Here is a 14,145-nt window from a genome sequence, read left to right as displayed (position 1 = left end):
CTAATCTATTTTTGTCTTTAAGATTCTGTATCTACTTTTCTAGTTGGATAACTTTTTTCATAATCTTTTTTTTTGGATGATTTTGGTTTCTATTTTTATTTTATAGTTTTTCCTCAATGTCTCTCATTTGATTTTTGAATTCTTTTTTGAGTTCTTTAAATTCTCTTTGGGCAGAGAGCCGTTTGATGTTACTCTTTGAGGGTGGAAAAAGTTTTTTTTTTTAAACTTCAGTGTCCTCTGGAGAGGAACCCCAGTCTTCCTTTTCCCCTTAATAAGTTTCTGTGATTGGGTTCTTTCTTCTTTGCCAGTTCGTTTTTTAAATGAAAAGTATTAGAGTAAGTACCTCTAAGATGCCTCTATCTTTACATCACCTCTCCTCTCTGACCTGGAACCCTAAACCAAGCGTTCCTCCCTCCTGCAAGTGCCAGCAGCCCGCAGCAGCCCTGCCTCTGCACTCCTGGAGGGCTGGTTCCTTCTCACCTGCTGGTCCTGGCACTCCTAATCAGTCGAGATTCCCTCAGTCTTCCCAGACTCAGCTCCCCAGCCCCCCCATGCTGTTTGGGAGGTGAAAGTGTGGTTCATGCTGAGCCTCCAGCCAGACCCTTGTGGAAAATTATGGCAAAATTTGTTGCCCAAAGAAGTTCATCAATATTGTATGTCAATTTCATAATAGCATGTTTGCCCAGGTTTTGGATAATGGATGATGCTCTCATGCTTTCTCAGTCAATGAAATGAGGCAAGACTGTGTTCTTGCTTCCATGCTTTTTAGCAAGATATTTGCAGCAATGTTGTCAGATGTTTTCAATGAGGACAAGCATGGCATCAAGGTCACTATTGATGGCAAATTATTTAACTCGAAAAGGCTACAAGCCAGAGTGGAAGGAGAATTGTTACATGATTTTTTGTTCATAGATGGTTGTGCACTAAATACAATCTCCAAAACTGAGATGCAACAAAGCATGGGTTAATTTTCTGCTGCCTTTGCTAATTTTGGCCTAACAACATTAAGAAAACATAGATTCTCCACCAGTGAATGGTGGACATCATCCATATAGGGTTATAGCAAATGGAGAAATTTTGAACGCTGTGGATAAGTTGACTTACTCAGGTTGTTCACATAGATGAGAAGGGTGGTACACACATTTGCCAGAGCTAGGTCAGTATTAGGGAGGCTCTGAAGGAAAGTGTGACAAAGGAGAGATATTAGGCTGCCTAGTAAACTGAAGGCCTACAGAACCATTGTGCTGACCTTATTTTTGTATGCCTGTGAAACCTGGACAGTGTACCAGCGCCATTCCAGGAAACTGAATCCATCACTTCCACCTGAATTGTCTTAGGAAGATTCAGAAGATCACTCGATAGGATGAGGTATAAGACACTGAGGTCCTTGAGTTATATTGCCGAACATTCAAACTCTATTGCAGAGAATATAACTCAGATGGTCTTGAATGCTAAACATATACTTGCCTAAAAGATTATATTACAGAGAATTCACATAAGGAAAACGCTCACATAGTTGCCAGAAAAAGTGATATGAAGACATTCTCAAGGTTTCTCTGAAGAACTTTGGAATTAATTGGTGACATGAAAGACACTGGCAAAGGACTGCTCAACATGACCTACTTAAATCAAAGAAGGCCTTCACTGTGCTCTATGAGCAAAGCAAAATTGTGGCTCAAGAGAAACATGAACTGCACAAATTTAGAGATATCTCCATCCAAAATGTTCACATGGGACTATTTGTGCCCATTTGCAGTTGGACATACTGTAAGAACTTGAGTTATGGCCATCATCATGGTAATGAGAAATATGGAGTTGGTTATATAGTTGGCCTAGACTAGTGGTTCTTTTTTTTTTTCTTTTTTTCTTTTTTTTTTGCTGAGACAATTGGGGTTAAGTGATTTGGCCAGAGTCACACAGCTAGGGAGTGTTAAGTGTCTGAGAACAGATTTGAACTCAGGTCCTCCTGACTTCTGGGCTGGTGCTCTATCCACTGCGCCACCTAGCTGTCCTGACTAATGATTCTTTTTATAGCTTTTTATTTTTCCAAACTGTCAACATTCACCTTTGCAAAACCTTGTGTTCCAAATTTTTCTCCATCCTTCCCCTCACCTCTTCCCATAGACAGCAAGCAATCCAATATAGGTTAAACATGGACAATTCTTCTAAATATATTTCCACATTCATCATGCTACACAAGAAAAATCAGATCAAAATGTAAAAGAGCAAACAACAAACAACAATCAAAAAAAGGTGAAAATATTAGGCTTTGAGCTACATTCAGGCTCCATAGTTCTCTTTGCAAACCTCTTGGAGGTTCACAACAGTGGTTCAAAGATAAACAATCAATAAAAGATAAATAATTAATAAAAAGATAAAAAATCAATAGAAGTCCTCTACTGGTATGTTAAGCAATAAATAATTATTCATGATATTATTTATAAATATCTTTTCCTTCTGTAACATCAAACATGTACATCTTTGAAGCATCATGAATTTGTTTCTGCAGTGATTTGAAACTATAGTTGATCATTTGCATAATGATTTTGGTGTCCACATGGAAAGTATATAAACCAACCACTTTTGACTAAACACAATATGTTCTGGCTGTCATCGAATTGCTTCCAAATTTCCATAACGATTCAGCATTCAAGTGCAAATTGATTTGTAGGCACATAGTTCCATTTGTGTTCTATATTGGAGTAGCTCCCATGTTCCCCTCTGTAATCCTGTAATCATACTTGATCAGCTTTATAAGCACATGACCAAGATGTTACAAATTGTGGAGGTTTGTAACCTTATGATAAATAGCCAGAGCACATTTATGGGGAGTACCCACTATGTGCCAAACACTTTATAAATATGATCTCATTTGATTATCACAACAACTCTGGGAAGGAGGTTGCTATTATGGTCTCCATTTTACAAAGAAGGAAAATGAGGCAGACCTGGGAAGTGACTTGCCCAAGATCAAAGAGCTAATAAGTGTCTGAGGTGGGATTTTAACTCAGGTCTTGCTGACTCCAGACCCAAAGCAAGGAGCTACCTCTTGTAGCACAAATGTCAGGCTGTTCGAAAAACCTGATCATTGGGCACACTCATTCTGTCATTTTTACAAACCATAATGTACCACACAAACATCCTTCAGAAACAAACCTTATATTGCCTCTCATTGCATTATTAAGGCACACCATGGAGTTGTCACATAATGGATCTCACCTGCAAGTGTCTCATTCGATAAATTAGAAAATAACATTATTCTAGCTGACTATAATTACCAATCCCTCCTTCCTGATGTCTCACCCTTCTTAAACCTTGTTTACTCTCCTTGAGACCACCAATTCCTCTGCACTTAGTACTTTCTCAGGCCATTTATTAGGCCTGTTCTGACTTCATTTTACTCCATTTCTAGTTTCCACACTATAGTTAGCAATTTAAACTCTATTCTGGCTCAAATTCTTCACTCCCTTGTCCTATCTCTCGGCTTTGTATTAGAAACTACTGAATGAGTAAGGGGAATGGGTACATTCTAAATTGTATAGTACAAATCAACTGGCCCTTTGTTGCAGCTTTTATTCCTTATCCTATTCCATATCATATGGATTATTTGTGCCCTATCTGTGGTAGAGATTTCTGAACTTGTATTGGTCTGATCAGCCACAGTCAGAAACACTATACCAAGACCCCAGTACATTACTTTGGTCATTTTCAAGAACAAAGGACTACGAACAACCAGTCTCAATCACCACCAAAGATATTCCTAACTTCCAAACTTTCTCTTTCTTCCTTAGTTCTTCTCAATACATCAACCTCCCCCCACCTCTCCCAACCTCATAACAAAGACTTTTGCCTTTCTGAGGAACCTGAAGGTAGTCAATGTGACCGCCTTTTCATCTCAAAACTCCTTGACACGTTCCCCACTCTCATATCCTTCCTTTAAATCTTTGTCCTTCTCCTTTCCAAGGCCGGACCCTCTACTAGGGTGGTTGATCCAAGGGTGTGCTGCAATTAGTTTTAATAGACTTGAGAAAGCACATTACTAAATTGTCAGTGAGAGCATTTGTACCTCAGAAATCAGCAATTACTAGCAATAAGGATTCCATTGATTGGAACTTAAGAAAGTGGGCTTAAAGTGGGTTTAAACTTAACAGTGTAGTCGTTTTAATGGAGCCTTCCAGTTGGGACATCCATGCATCCTCTCAGTGCTGCCCTGCCCCCTTCCAGCCCCTGGAGCCTGGGAGGAGAAGGAGGAAGCAGCTCTGTGGTGTAGGTGGGGGTTAGGGGTTGTACAAAGGCCAGAAGGAAGCTTATCCAAAATCTCTGGCCTGTAACTATTTTGCCCGTGGGCAGCGTTGGAAATTCCCCTGGCTTCCTGGGCACTATCACAATTGCTCTTAAAATTTTAGAATAATTTGAATCAAAAGATTAAAACAGTAGCCAAGGGATAATATGTCTATTACTAACTGTCCCACAAATAATGATGTAATATATGAGCAATATTTATAATTTGATGTACCGTGGACAAAGGACAAAAAGTGAAACATTTGTTAAAAAAAAAAAAAAAGCTACCAAAAGTTTGATAAAGAAGCTGAAAAAGAAGAATGAATTGTATTCTTTAATAACAGCTATGACTACAAATGGACCAAGCTTAATATATGTGTCACAACATAGAGGACATTAGATGGCAGGCTTGGGGGGTCTGGTGCGTGGTTGGGAAGGTTTTCAGTGTGTCAAATATGCTCATCTTTGAAGGTGGCCTGAACTTCACAAAAATGAACTTAAACATGTGAAATATAATCAATGTCCTTTTGACCTAAAATATAATCGTGCCTGTGTGAATCCACATCACTATGAATAAGCTGTATCACTTGGCACTGATTCTTCATGACTGATAAGGCAAAGTTCTGCTCCATTTAGTATATTCATGATTTGGAGGGGTCCGTTGAATAATCATGCACCTTTAGAGACATATTAAAAACGAAGCCATATTAGCTTCATCTGATTTTAACACTACCAGCACCGCTGACTTTCCCAACATTCCTGTGGCTTCCACAAATCAGTCTACCAGTATATTGTCATAGTGAAGGACTTTCGCAGATAGCTTTAGTGACCCAGGACAGCAGCAGAGTGAATTTACTGCTCAGATAGCTCCTTATCATCATAACAGTATTACCACCAACACTGGAGCTGTAATACACATGCCTAATGTACCTTCCCACCAAAATAGTCACCTTTAGCACCATCTGTCTGTCACCCTATGCAGGACATTACTGATCAGTTCCCAATTAGATTGTATTCCAGACTCCTTTTCAATCAACCTGTTCCTGAATATTGGTGTTCAACCGCCTACTTTGAAATGGATATTCAGGTAGGAGAGATATTAAAAGTTCCTTCCAGCGGCCCAGTTGTTACTGTCGGTGGAAATGTGGAGCAGGTGTCTGGAGGAGACCACTTTTGCTTGGGTCAACTCTCCAATGTTCACAGGATTGAAAGAACAAGGCTGCACATAGGCAAGGGTGTGCTGTTAGAATGCATAAGTGATGTTTGGTAGGGTGCCTCGGTGATCATGTGGTGTTTGTGCAGAGATACTTACTTAGACAGAGAAATTGGCCAAACATCAGGAACAGCTGTTCATAAGATTTATCCCAGTGTATGTGTCAAGGACTTTGACTTACAGCAATGCCATTGTTAGATCCCGTGCCGGCTGTCATAGTGCAAGCTGCAGCAGCTGCTCAGGCCAGAGCAAGAGTAGGAAATATACTTGGAGTAGGTTTAGTATGGGGAATGGCCCCCACTATCAGTCTGTGGCTATTGCTGGGACTGCTGTGGGTGGCCTATCCCAATTCTGCATACTCAGGATGAGTTTTATAAAAGGCTGGGGGGACAGAGCATTCAAGGAATGCCTTGCTCTATTGAGGTCCTCCAAGTCCTTGATGACATACTGTACTCATTGCAGGTCCACAGACTGAGATTCCTGTGCTGTGGGCATGTGTCAGGATGGTGCATTGTAAACTACAATCCTGTTTATAACCCCAAGATAAAGTGTACTTTTGCCCTGATTGACCTTTTCATATTAGAAAACTGATTTTAAAATTTTCCCTTCATTTAGGAACTCATTCACATGACGTACAGCTTGCAACAAAGGAGTACCTATCCAGATGAAACTCTCAGCAGCTTTCCAGTGATGGAAAATGCAACCTTCATTACTTTCAACATTCATTTTTATAAGACTTTGTGTTTCAAAATTTTCTCCTCCCTCCCTTATCTCTCCACTTCCCCAAGACACCAAATAATCTCATATAAGTTAAATAGGTGCAATCCTTTTAAACATATTTCCATATTTATCATACTGTGTGAGAAAAATCAGACCAAAGGGAAAAAAAAAAACAAAAAAGGTAAAAACACTAGGCTTTGATGAGTCTCCATAGCTCTCTCTGGATGCAGATGGCATTTTCTAACACTAGTCTATTGGAATTCCCTTGAATCATCACATTGTTGAAAAGAGCCCCGGCCATCAGAGTTGATCATCACATAATCTTGTTGCTGTGAACAATGTTCTCTTGGTTCTGCTCACTTTACCCAACATCAATTCCTTTAAGTCTCTGCAAGCTATTCTGAAATCAGTCTGCTCATCATTTCTTATAGAACAATAATATTCCATCACATTCATATACCAGAACTTATTCAACCATCTCCAACTAATGGGCATCCACTCACTTTCCAGTTCTTGACACTACAAAAAGAGGTGCTACAAACAATTTTGCACATATGGGTTTTTCTCCTTTTTTATGATCTCTTTGGGATATAGACCCATTAGTGACACTGCTGGATCAAAGGGTATACCCAGTGTTATAACCCTTTGGGCATAATTTCAAATTGTTCTCCACATTGGTTAATCATTTCACAGTAAGTTAACATTGTTACGAGTAGCTTGACTGCCTTTAAGGAAGTTAGGTCACAAACATTTCAGTGTGGCCTGTTCCTAAAATAATGTCTTTGAAACTTGTACAAGTGAAGAAAAAATTTTAATTCATGTTATCTCGCAGCTTCATTGTTACCCTTGCCAAAGTTAATATGTATGTACATATTTGAAAAATCCTTATCGCAAGACAAAACTTGTTTCAAGTTTCATGTTGTTCCCTTTTTTTTTTTTAACAACCATGGGTAAATCACTTAGTTTCTTTATTATTATTACTTTATTAAAGCTTTTTTTCAAAACAACATATGCATAGATAATTTTCAACATTCACCCTTGCAAAACTTTTTATTCCAAAATGTTCCCTCCTTCCCCCTACCCCCACCCCTAGATGGCAAGTACTTTTTAAACATGTACAATTCTTCTATACATATTTCCACAAATATCATGCTGCACAAGAAAAATCAAATGAAAAAGGAAAAAAATAAAGAAAACAAAATGCAAGCAAAGAAAACAACAAAAAGAGTTAAAATACTATGCTGTGATCCACATTCAGTTCCCACAGTCCTCTCTCTGGGATGGTTCTCTCATCACAAATATATTGGAATTAAGCTACTTCATTTCTCAGTGGACTCAGACAACTTTCTAAATTTCATAGAAAGTATAAAGAAGTGCAATGGCAAATAAATTTCTCGGCCAGAGATCCCCACACAAATGAAATCACAGATGTGGGACACACACACACACATTAACACTAAAAAGAAGAAAATGCTTAAATTGTAGAGGTTACAGTGAGCATCTGCTCTGCAAAAGTTGAATAATTCTATTATTTGTTTCTCTTTCTGCCTCATTCCTCTTCATATAATGTAGGAAGTCAGAAATAACCTGCAAGATCCTTTCTAGTAATACATCTATGATATTATCATTTTTTTTATCTTTCACTTCATAGTTGACAGTCATTCCTTTTTTATTAATTTCATAATTATAAATTTTTGACAGTATATATGCATTAGTAATTTTTTTTATTACATTATCCCTTGTATTCATTTTTCCAAATTTTCCCCTCCCTCCCTCTACTCCCTCCCCTTGATGACAGGCAATCCCATACATTTTACATGTGTTACAATATAACCTAGATACAATATATGTGTGTAAATACCATTTTCTTGTTGCACATTAAGTATTAGATTCCAAAGGCATAAGTAACCTGGGTAGATAGACAGTAGTGCTAACAATTTACATTCACTTCCCAGTGTTCCTTCTCTGGGTGTAGTTGTTTCTGTCCATCATTGATCAACTGGAAGTGAGTTGGATCTTCTTTATGTTGAGGATTTCCACTTCCATCAGAATACATCTTCATACAGTATTGAAGTGTACAGCGATCTTCTGGTTCTATTCATTTCACTCAGCATCAGTTGATGTAAGTATTCCTCCTGTTGGTCATTTCTTACAGAACAATAATATTCCATAACCTTCATATACCACTATTTACCCAACCATTCTCCAATTGATGGACATCCATTCATCTTCCAGTTTCTAGCTACAACAAAAAGAGCGGCCACAAACATGTTGGCACATATATGTCTCTTTCCGCTCTTTAGTATTTCTTTGGGATATAAGCCCAGTAGTAGCATTGCTGGATCAAAGTGTATGCAGAGTTTGATAACTTTTGGGGCATAATTCCAAATTGCTTTCCAGAATGGCTGAATTCTTTCACAACTCCACCAACAATGCATCAGTGTCCCAGTTTTCCCACATCCCCTCCAACATTCATCATTATTTGTTCCTGTCATCTTAGCCAATCTGACAGGTGTGTAGTGGTATCTCAGAGTTGTCTCAATTTGCATTTCTCTGATCAGTAGTGATTTGGAACACTCTTTCATATGAGTGGATATAGTTTCAATTTCATCATCTGAGAATTGTCTGTTCATATCCTTTGACCATTTATCAATTGGAGAATGGTTTGATTTCTTATAAATTAGGGTCAGTTCTCTATATATTTTGGAAATGAGACCTTTATCAGAACCTTTAACTGTAAAAATATTTTCCCAATTTGTTACTTCCCTTTTAATCTTGTTGGCATTAGTATTGTTTGTACAGAAACTTTTTAGTTTGATGTAATCAAAATCTTCTATTTTGTGATCAATAATGATCTCTAGTTCTCCTCTGATCATAAATTCCTTCCTCCTCCACAGGTCTGAAAGGTAGAGAATCCTCTATTCCTCTAATCTATTTATGGTCTCATTCTTTATGCCTAAATCATGGACCCATTTTTATCTTATCTTGGTATATGGTGTTAAGTGTGGATCCATATCTAATTTCTGCCATACTAATTTCCAGTTTTCCCAACAGTTGTTTTTTTCAAATTATGAATTTTTGTCCCTAATGTTGGTATCTTTGGGTTTGTCAAAGATTAGATTGCTATAGATGTACCCTTTTTTGTCCTTTGTACCTAATCTGTTCCACTGATCGACTAGTCTACTTCTTAGTCAATACCAAATGGTTTTGGTGACTGCTGCTATATAATATAGCTTTAGATCAGGTACACCTAGTCCACATTCATCTGACTTTTTTTTCATTAATTCCCTTGAAATTCTCGACCTTTTATTTTTCCATATGAATTTTGTTGTTATTTTTTCTAGGTCATTAAAATAGTTTCTTGGGGGTCTGAGCTTGGTATAGCACTAAATAAATAGATTAGTTTGGGGAGTATTGTCATCTTTATTATATTCTCTCGGCCTATCCATAAGCACTGAATATCTTTCCAATTATTTAAATCTGACTTTATTTTTGTGGCAAGTGTTTTGTAATTTTGCTCATATAATTCCTGACTTTTATTTGGTAGATGGATTCCCAAATATTTTATACACTTAACATTTGTTTGGAATGGAATTTCTCTTTGTATCTCTTGCTGTTGTATTTTGTTGATGATGTATAAACATGCTGAGGATTTATGTGGATTTATTTTGTATCCTGCAACTTTGCTAAAGTTGTGAATTATTTCTAATAACTTTTTATTAGAATCTCTGGGGTTTTCTAAGTGTACCAACATATCATCTGCAAAGAGTGACAGTTTGATTTCCTCATTACCTACTCTAATTCCTTTAATCTCTTTCTCGACTCTTATTGCCGAGGCTAGCATTTCTAATACAATATTGAATAGTAATGGTGATAGTGGGCAACCTTGTTTCACTCCTGATCTTACTGGGAAAGGTTCCAGTTTATCTCCATCACATATTATGCTTCCTGACAGTCTTAAATATGTGCTCCTGACTATTCTAAGGAATAGTGCATTTATTCCTATACTCTCAAGCGTTTTTAGTAGGAATGGATGTTGGATTTTATCAAATGCTTTTTCTGCATCTATTGAGATGATCATATGGTTTTTATTAATTTGATCATTAATATGGTCAATTATACTGTCAGTATTCCTAATATTAAACCAGCCCTGCATTCCTGGTATAAATCCTACTTGATCATAGTGTATTATCCTGGGGATGATTTTCTGAAGTCTTTTTGCTAATATCTTATTTAAGATCATCAATATTCATTAAGGAAATTGGTCTATAGTTTTCTTTCTCAGTTTTCAATCTACCTGATTTAGGTATCAGTACCATGTCTGTGTCATAAAAGGAGTTTGGTAGGACTCCTTCATCTCCTATTTTTTCAAATAGTTTATATAACATTGGGGCTAATTGTTCTTTAAATGTTTGGTAGAATTCACATGTAAATCCATCTGGTCCTGGGGATTTTTCCTGGGGCGTTGATTAATAGCTTGTTCTATTTCTTTTTCTGAAATGGAACTATTTAAGCAATTTATCCCCTCCTCTGTTAATCTAGGGAGCCTATATTTTTAGAGGTAGTCATCCATTTCACTTAAGTTATCAAATTTATTGGTATAAAGTTGGGCAAAGTAACTCCTTATTATTTCTCTAATTTCCTCTTCATTGGTGGAAAGATCCCCCTTTTCACTTGTAAGACTAACAATTTGATTTTCCGCTTTCCTTTTTCTGATCAGATTTACCAAAGGTTTATCTATTTTATTGGCTTTTTCATAAAACCAACTCTTGGTTTTATTTATTAATTCAATAGTTTTTTTTTTTACTTTCAATATTATTGATTTCTCCTTTTAATTTTAGTCTTTCAAGTTTGGTTTTTGGTTGGGGGGTTTTAATTTGGTCTTTTTCTAGCTTTTTAAGTTGCAGGCCCAATTCATTAATCTTCTCTTTCTCTGTTTTGTTCAAATGAGCCTCTAAATTTCCCCTTATTACTGCTTTAGCTGCATCTCACAAATTTTGGTATGATGTCTCATCATTGTCATTATCTTGGGTGAAATTATTATTTCTATAATTTCTGTTTCACCCAGTTATTCTTTAAGATGAGATTATTCAGTTTCCAATTACTTTTTGGTCTATTTACCCCTAACTTCTTATTGAATGTAGTTTTTATTGCATTATGATCTGAGAAGAAGGCATTTATTATTTCTGCCTTCCTGCATTTAATTTTGAGATCTTTATGTCCTAATATATGGTCAATTTTTGTATAGGATCCATGAACTGCTGAGAAGAAAGTATATTCCTTTCTATTGCCATTCAGTTTTCTCCAAAGGTCTATCATACCTAGTTTTTCTAATATTCTATTTACTTTTTTAATTTCTTTCTTGTTTGTTTTGTGGTTTGATTTGTCTAAATCTGAGAGTGCAAGGTTGAGATCTCCCACTATTATAGTTTTACTGTCTATTTCTTCTTGCAGTTCTCTTAACTTTTCCTTTAGAAAGTTAGATGCTATACCACTTGGTGCATATATGTTTAGTATTGATATGGCTTCATTATTTATGCTACCTTTCAGCAGGATATAGTTTCCTTCCTTATCTTTTTTAACGAGATCTACTTCTGCTTTTGCTTGATCTGAGATAAGGATAGCTACCCCTGCTTTTTTGGCTTTACCTGAAGCATAATAGATTCTGCTCCAACCTTTTACCTTTACTCTGTATGTATCTCCCTGCTTTAAGTGTGTTTCCTGTAAACAACATATTGTAGGGTTCTGGCTTTTGATCTAGTCTGCTATCTGCCTCCGTTTAATGGGAGAGTTCATCCCATTCACATTTACAGTTAAAATTACTAATTCTGTATTTCTTGCCATCATATTATCCCCAGATTGTGCTTTTTTTTTCCCGTGACCCCCCTGAACCCCTTCCCCAATATTTAATTTATAAACCACACTTGTGACGTGCAGCCCTCCCTTTTTAGTATCCCTCCCCCTCCTTTTAAATCCCTTTCTTGTACCCTTCCCTTATTCCCCTTTTCCTTTTTCCCTTTTCCTCTTCCCCCTTTTAATGAGGTGAGAGAGAATTCTCTGAAAAACAAATATGTCAATTATTTACTCTTTGAGCCTACTCTGATGAGAGTAAGATTCACACAATGTTTCTCCCCCTCTCTAAATTCCCTCAGATGTGGTAGATTTTCTATGCCTCTTCCTGGGATGTACTTTTCCTCTTTTTAATCACTCCTTCCCCTTTTTCTGATACTACCCCCTTCCCTTTACTACTTCCCTTTTTTATATTATCAGTAAACCAGTACCAGTAAAATCAAATTATCCATGCAGACTTTCTGTATATCCACAACAGAGATACAGTTCTCAAGAGTTCTTTTTACCTTTTTCTGCTTCTCTTCAGTCTTGTGGATGTAGATCAAATTTTTTGTTTAAGTCTGGTTTTTTTCTTAGAAACAAATGGAATTCCTCTGTTTCATTAAATGACCATCTTCTTCCATGGAAGAAAACCCTAAACTTAGCTGGATAGTTTATTCTTGGTTGCAGTCCTAGTTCCTTTGCCTTTCAGAATATCAGGTTCCAGGACCTTCGATCTTTTACTGTGGAGGCAGCCAGATCTTGAGTGACCCTTATTGTGGCACCTTGATATTTGAATTGTTTTTTCCTAGCTGCTTGCAATATTTTTTCCTTTGTTTCTGCAGTTTAGCCACGATGTTCCATGGAGTTCTTTTTTTACTGTCTTTTTCAGCTGGTGTTCGATGAATTCTTTCAATGCCTATTTTCCCTTCTGTTTCTATTATCTCTGGACAGTTTTCTTTGATGATTTCCTGTAAAATAGAATCTAGGCTCTTTTTTTGATCATAGTTTTTGGGAAGTCCAATGATCCTCAGATTATCTCTCCTAGATCTATTTTCCAGGTCTATAGATTTTCCCAGTAAGTATTTGACGTTATTCTCCAGCTTTTCATTTTTTGTTTTGTTTTGTTTTGTTTTGTTTGGCTGATTCTTGGTTTCTCAATGAATCATTCATTTCTATTTGTTATGTCCTGATTTTTAATGAGTTATTTTCTTCATTCACATTTTTAGTCCTTTTTGTATATGCCCAATTGAGTTTTTAAATGAATTATTTTACTCTGTTGAATTTTTTTCCATCTCACTAATTTTTTTAGTGAGTTATTTTCTTTTTCCAATTCAAAAATCCTACTTTCCTGTAATTTTTAGATTTTTTCTAATTCACAAATTTTGTTTCCCTGCACCTCCTGTGAATTCTTTATTTTTTCCAACTCAAATTTCAGGACGTTGTTATTCTCTATCATAGCTTCTCTTTCCTTTCCCCATTTTTCTTCAAACTCTCTTAACTTTTTAATAGTCTCTTCTAGGAGAGAGTTAGGTGATGGTGGGCAGGTATCATTCCCCTTTAAGGTGTTATCTGAGACTCTCTGCTGTTAGCTTCCTTGGGGTTAGATACCTGCTCTTTCTCTGTGTAGAAGGTGTCAATCATTCTCTTCAGTTTCTTACTCACTGTTAAAAATCGTTGGGGTTTGCCCTTGGGGTAAGACGTTTATTTATTTATTTACCAGCTTCCTCCAGACTGGATATAGAATTCAACAACCCTGTGACTGGGCTAAGAGAGAGCTCTGGGAGAGAGTTCCCCTCCCCCCTCCCGGGAAATGCCTCAGAGGTGATTATTATGGCTGCGCTGTGAGGAGCGCTCAGTGAAGGACCCCACTGTGTGGCCTAGCAACTGCCCTGAGGTTTAAGGCTGAAAGTCATAAACCCCAGCCAATGCCTCCCATGGGGCTGTGGATATCAGCAGCTGATGTGAAAAGCCCCTGCACTCAAACCAGAAGTGTCTGCCCAGAAACCGAGCTCCCTACTTCAAAGGTTCTACTTCTCTGGGATTTCTGCTTCTCTGGGAATTCTGCGGCTGCTAGAATTCCACTACCTCAGGCTGAGCCC

The 14,145-nt window shown here is 37.1% G+C and overlaps 1 pseudogene; it reads left to right on the top strand.

The window, feature by feature from the left end:
• The first annotated feature begins 1,782 nt into the window (after positions 1-1,782).
• Positions 1,783-12,809, top strand: LOC141549077 (mothers against decapentaplegic homolog 4-like; annotated as a pseudogene).
• The last annotated feature ends 1,336 nt before the right edge of the window (positions 12,810-14,145 follow it).

The sequence above is a fragment of the Sminthopsis crassicaudata genome, chromosome X, assembly GCF_048593235.1.
Source record: "Sminthopsis crassicaudata isolate SCR6 chromosome X, ASM4859323v1, whole genome shotgun sequence".
In the NCBI taxonomy this organism is placed as follows: domain Eukaryota; kingdom Metazoa; phylum Chordata; class Mammalia; order Dasyuromorphia; family Dasyuridae; genus Sminthopsis; species Sminthopsis crassicaudata.
This window is presented reverse-complemented; position numbering and strand designations above follow the sequence as displayed.